Source organism: Limanda limanda, chromosome 11, assembly GCF_963576545.1.
Source record: "Limanda limanda chromosome 11, fLimLim1.1, whole genome shotgun sequence".
Lineage (NCBI taxonomy): Eukaryota > Metazoa > Chordata > Actinopteri > Pleuronectiformes > Pleuronectidae > Limanda > Limanda limanda.
Window position 1 is genome coordinate 27,617,795 of NC_083646.1, and position 6,000 is coordinate 27,623,794.

Sequence of the window (6,000 nt, forward strand, 5' to 3'; positions counted from 1 at the left end):
TATTTCTTAGTGGTATGAAATTTTAAGACAAACATCTTTTAAGAATAATGAATAGCAAACATCAGCCCCATCAGGTTTCAGCTCTGACTAGTAGTTATAATGACAAAATAGGAGTGGTAATTATTGACCTTAATAATAGCAGCACCAATTCATATAATAATAATAATAATAATAATAATAATAATAATAATAATAATAATAATAATAATAATAATAATAACAGTTTTGATAGAATCCTGCAGCTCTTGAGTCAGATATACATGCAAAGAGAGAGACTATGGGAGAGAGAAAAAAACACAAAGTTAGTGAAATAAAATAAATGTGAGTGCAGAGAGATAGAGAGAAGAGGAGAATTGCTCAGTGGATGATGGGAGTTCCCCCAGCAGTCTAGACCTATAGCAGCATAACTAAGGGATGGTTCAAGACTCAACTGATCCAGCCCTAACTATAGGGTTTATCAAAAAGGAACATTTTAAGTTTAACCTTAATATAGATATGGTGTCTGCCTCCCGAACCCAGAGTGGGAGCTGCTTCCACAGGAGAGGAGCCCTGTAGCAGTAGGCTCTACCTCCCATTATGCTCTTACAGATTCTAGGAACCATAAGGGAGTCTGTGTTTCGGGAGCGAAGTGATCTATAGGGACAATACGCTGTCATGAGCTCTTTGATGTATGAAGGTGCTTGATTGTTATGGCTTTATATGTGATTTTACAGGGAGCCAATGCAGAGAAGCTAGGCAACAAGGCTATACGAATACAGACTATGTCTCTTTGTATACTTTTTTGTACCTGTTTGTAGTTGTTTAGTATCTTTAGTTTGCTGATACAAAAACTACCCATCACCCTCTCACTCTGGCAAGGTCGGGCACCACAGGTGGTCGATAACATCTCAGATTGCAGCCTGTCGCACCCCCATGCCTATTTATACAATTCCAGTTTATTGTAGCTCTGGATGATTGAACAACATCAATTCGCGAAAAGCGCTATATAAAAATACAAAACCAATTCAGATTTGAAAGTCAACGGTGAAAAGAGGGGTCAGTGGTGTCGCTGACATCCACTTATCTTTATAGGAGAAGACAGTCAGTCACTGCACAGCCTCTGCATTATGACACCAACCAGTGAATGTTAAGGACTCAGCTGTCAAAGCTGACTGTAAAAACTACCTAAAGCTGTAGCACAGAAATAAATACATTGCTAGTATAGCCATACAATGCCCTGCTATTTCTTTGTGTGGGCAGACCTAGCATGAGAACGTATTGTTCCAGCTATTGTCAGGGAGCTGTCTCTGTATTTGGGTCATCGCTACTGTTACATATTATTGCTTGACATCAGAGCCAATTAGTGCTCATCATGTTGAGCACACAGACTTCATCCAGATGGACTCAGGTCTAATAATTTGTCAATGTGTTTTATGTGTAATTACAGCACTGAAACTCACACCTCGTAAAGTTGGAAACAGCCAGTTTGTATTCATGATGCTGTTTCAAGTGCCTGTGCTTTGTCGTGAGTCAGCCTGCTCTCTCTGCCATAACAATCAAGGCCCATTTGAAGTGATTACTGTCGTGTAAAGTGGGAAAGTTTGACACAGGAGTAACATGAAGAATCTTTTTGTATTTTTCTACAAATCCCTCAGGATACTGTTTGTAACGGCCCCCCGCTTCTCCACACAAACTTCTGAGTCTCTTGACTGATGTACACGGCTCTTTATTTTTGCATCTGGCTTGCCGTAGTAGCACCGTAAAACTGTAATGACAGTTGCAAGTTACAAAGATTTTAATCATTAAAACCAAACACGAACGTTAAAATACAATGAACAAACAAATCGCCACGTGAGACACATCTGACTCGTTAGAGTGACAGCGACTCCCTTCCGCACTACCCGCAGCAAAGTGAATGGGACCAGCTTCCTTACCTCGTTCCGCTTGGCGAGGGGTGTTAAGCTATTGGTGTTTGGATGGTTCTTAGGTCCGAGAAGTTCCACGAAGCTGGCGTCCGGTTTGGTTTCCGCTCCTATCTGTTCCGGGCTCACGGCAGGTATTTTATTGCACTGGGGCGGAAACGAGGGATCAGGTGTGTCGAATAAAACCGACCGCTCCTTTGCTGCAGGTAATTATGCGAGGGGAGTCGCTACGTGTAAAAGACGACGAAATAAAACTGAAAATAACCCAAACCGTAGTTGAACATAAGAACAATATATATCCCAACCCTAAAATAAAAGAATAAAACAGTCTGCATAAACTGGCCGGTTTTGCTGACAGTTACACTGTTGGTTCATTCATGACGGCTGGCAGGCATTTGAAGCCATGGCTGTTGTCATGGATAGAGGACAGGGCCGTTTCTCCCAGCGGTTATGGAATTCCTCCGAGATGCTCCAGGTGACACTCTGTTGTTTTCAGTCAAGGATGAGAATGCTGAACCTTGACCTCGGAGGACGAAAGCAAGGAAATATGAGTGAAGGATAAAAAACACAGGCAAGAGGAAAATGAGTGGTTATAAAATGTTAAGAGGACATTTAAAGATAGCAAGAGAGTGGGAAAGAAAGCGAAGGAAGGAGAGAGAGCTATAAAGGCAGCTGAGCAAGAGATAAGGAGCAGCAGATTTAGTCAACACAAAAAAACTCCTACGCACTCTTACTTGAGCCTGCACCTAAAGGCTTTGAAGGAGATAGAGAGATATCCACGCCATCTTCTAACTGTCTCTCTTCTCTTCTTTTCTATCTCTTTCTCGTTCTGTCTGCTCCTTCCTGTATCTCTGCCACAGTCACATATACTTATTCAAAGTCATAATTCATCGCTGTGGATGAATGGGAGGAATTATTGTCTCCTTTCAACCATGTGGCTTTCATAACCGAATATGAGGTTTGGAAACCAAGCAGTCAAACTGTTGGAGTCATTGCAAACTGTCATTTAAAAATGATTATTGTCTTAAGAAGTGAGAGCAGTTTCTTAATGTGAAACTGCATATTCCAGAAATCAGCTTCACTGAAACTTACAGGCACAGAAGCTTTAGTTTCCAGCTGCTTTTGACCTTAATCATACAATCAATTTAAAAACTAAGACCTTTGTAATTAAATTAACATTTCAAATTTCCCCATGGTGGGTCAAATAAAGTATTATCTTATCTTATTCTAAATTGACCAAACCTCTTCTGAAAACTCAGTATTTTCTTTTCTTGTAATTGAAAGCCAGAGCTTGAAAGTCAAGCTCATTGATCCTATTTTATCTCCTTATCAAATGTGCACTGGCCGGGGCTGATAGACAACATTAAGACTATCTATTATTTCATGATAAAACTTATGATAAGATTTCAGAAAATCCTTCATCAGAAGGCAAGATGTGAATGACAGCCTGTCAAGAGTGTGCAGAATTTAAATGGAACGTGAGATCCATGCATAACTTTTTTCAATCCTTCAATCAAATTTGATTTGATACAACTCACAATTAGTCATTATAGAGCTTAACAAGATGCAACATCTTCTGCCCTTCACCCTCAACAGGAGTATGGAATACTACCCCCCCCCCCCAAAAAAAAACAAAACAGGGCCACATGTGAGGATCCCTTTCCAAGGACAGACAGAAGTGTAATAGATCCTTTGAGTAGCTGATATCATCGACAAAATAACAATATTTACTACAGTTTTTAACATAATGTAAATCTCTGTCAACGTTCAAAGTGTTTCTTCATATATAATATTGTCGTAAATGATATTCCACTCGAGACAAAAACTTTCAGCCAGGGATACAATGGAAACGTTTTTTTTGAGTGACAATTGTTGTTTTAAAGACTTCAGCTTTCTTCTGTCTTAAGCTCTTTTTACTCGTGGCAAGGCATGCTATCAATAAGAAAGCAGATCTGAGGAGACTTGAGGAAGAATAAAAGCTATGAGGAATCTTCCCTCCTCCACAAAGCAGCACATTTAACTCAACCATGTGGGAGAAGAATGAATCCAAAGCTGCTCGGTTTCAGTGGAAAGCAGAAAGTGAATAATCTTTAGATGACAGTGGGGTTAGCAATCATCAAACCTCCTCACTGTCAATAAGGTGCCAAGGTGTGTGTAAGTGTGTGTGTGTGTGTGTGTGTGTGTGTGTGTGTGTGTGTGTGTGTGTGTGCTGTCAGAGATACCATTCAGGACAGGATTAACGAACCTTGCAGAAGACACCCATTATTTTCACCCAAATCAGATATCCAGCACAAAAACAAATGCATTTCTCTGCAGGTAAAGGACAAAGTCTCACTGTCATATAATTTAAAAGCTGTCACAGCTGCATACTATCTGATTGTCATCGTGACCATAAACGTGATAGTAATGGCGGATCCTGTATCGAGGTGTCAGCTGATCGTGGATCATGACGATGGATTGTGGACTATGGTGGCATCTAATTGTAGTGGTGGATCCTGATCCTGGTGTACTATTATTTTCAACGAGACTATTATATATATGTACACTATGTCTACTCAGGAACTCTACCATTACTGACAATAACTCCTCAATTAATTTACTTTTGTTGAGGGTTAAGGGCAGAGGATGTCACACCTTGGCAAGCCCTATGACACAAATTGTGATTTGTGAATATTGGCTATACAAATAAAATTTGATTTGATTTGATTGTGCCATAGGACTGGCATATTGTTGCCTACATGGGATTATATGGTATTGCTACACACTGAAAGGAAATATGATGAGAAATAATCTGAATGATACTGATCACAAACATTGAGGAATCACTGCGAGCAGAGGTTTAACAATAAGTCCCTGCTGGATGAGGATATGAAAGACTAAATGGGATTATAATTGTACCACAACATTCCCACACAGCCATAGATTGATGTCACAAGAGAGGCGCATTAATAGGAAACTTTGAAATTTCACAATACTGCATTCAGCAGTGCCTGTGTGCTTTCAAGGCTGTCACTAAGCTTTCCAAATCCTACAAATCTGCCATCTGAGAGTGTAGAGGATCTGTAGAGGTGTGGTATATAATGCCATCACACAGGGAGTACCGTAAAGGTATTAAAGCTGTGTGTGAATACAGTATTAGTGTACCAATCTGTACAGGTGCAATCCATGTTTAGGCTTATGTTGTATACAATATATAGAGACAGTAAAGTGAGTGCAGAAGTATCTTAAGACATTTTCAGATATAAAGAACTTCAAGAGTATGTATCATGCAGAGTTGCCCCTCACAACAAAGTGCTGCTAATAGATGCACTGTATGAATGTGTGTGTGAATGGGTGAATGTAAAGAGCTTTGAGTGGTCATCAAGAGTAGAAAAGCGCTTTATAAATACAAAACCATTTTGTGTTGCAGCCAGTGTCCTCTTCAGTAGATGTTGGGACGTGTGAAACATAACCTGCAGCATTTAAACAGTAAAAGCAAGTCTTCTCTGCTTTGCTGCAGCTTTTACAATGTTAATGTTCTGCCAAACAGGGCTGTTTATGATGTTGCCACTTGACTGATCAAACGGCATGGGTTGAATGTCATAGGCTAATTCTATTGACCCATGGCTGCATGTGGAGTGTAAGTGTTTGACCAATTACACTAGACTCAACAATCAGTTGTGACCTTTAGATGAGAGCATCAGTCCACAAACGCAATATAAAAGGAATATTTTTAATTTCATTATTTGTCAAATAGTTTAGTCTGGAGTTTATAATAATAATGATAATAAATAATAAATAATAATTAAAAAAGAGGGAAAAAGAAAGTTAATGTAGTAAAATAAATGTAGGGTGCAGAAAGAGGTAGGGAGAGAGAGAGTTCCTCCTGCAGTCTCGGCCTATAGCAGTAGAGCTCCATAACTAACCTTTGTGTGCATGGAGGAGTGATTGTTCATGTATCTCTGTATATGTATTTTTATTTTGGCCAGTATACTGCCACTATAACTCCCCTGCTCCTGTCTGGATGTGTTTTCTTCGTGTGATGGTTACTTGGAGACTCCCTCTCCTCCAGGAGCTGCGCCTCGCCCCTCGGCACCATGCGATGCTGAGATCACTTCTG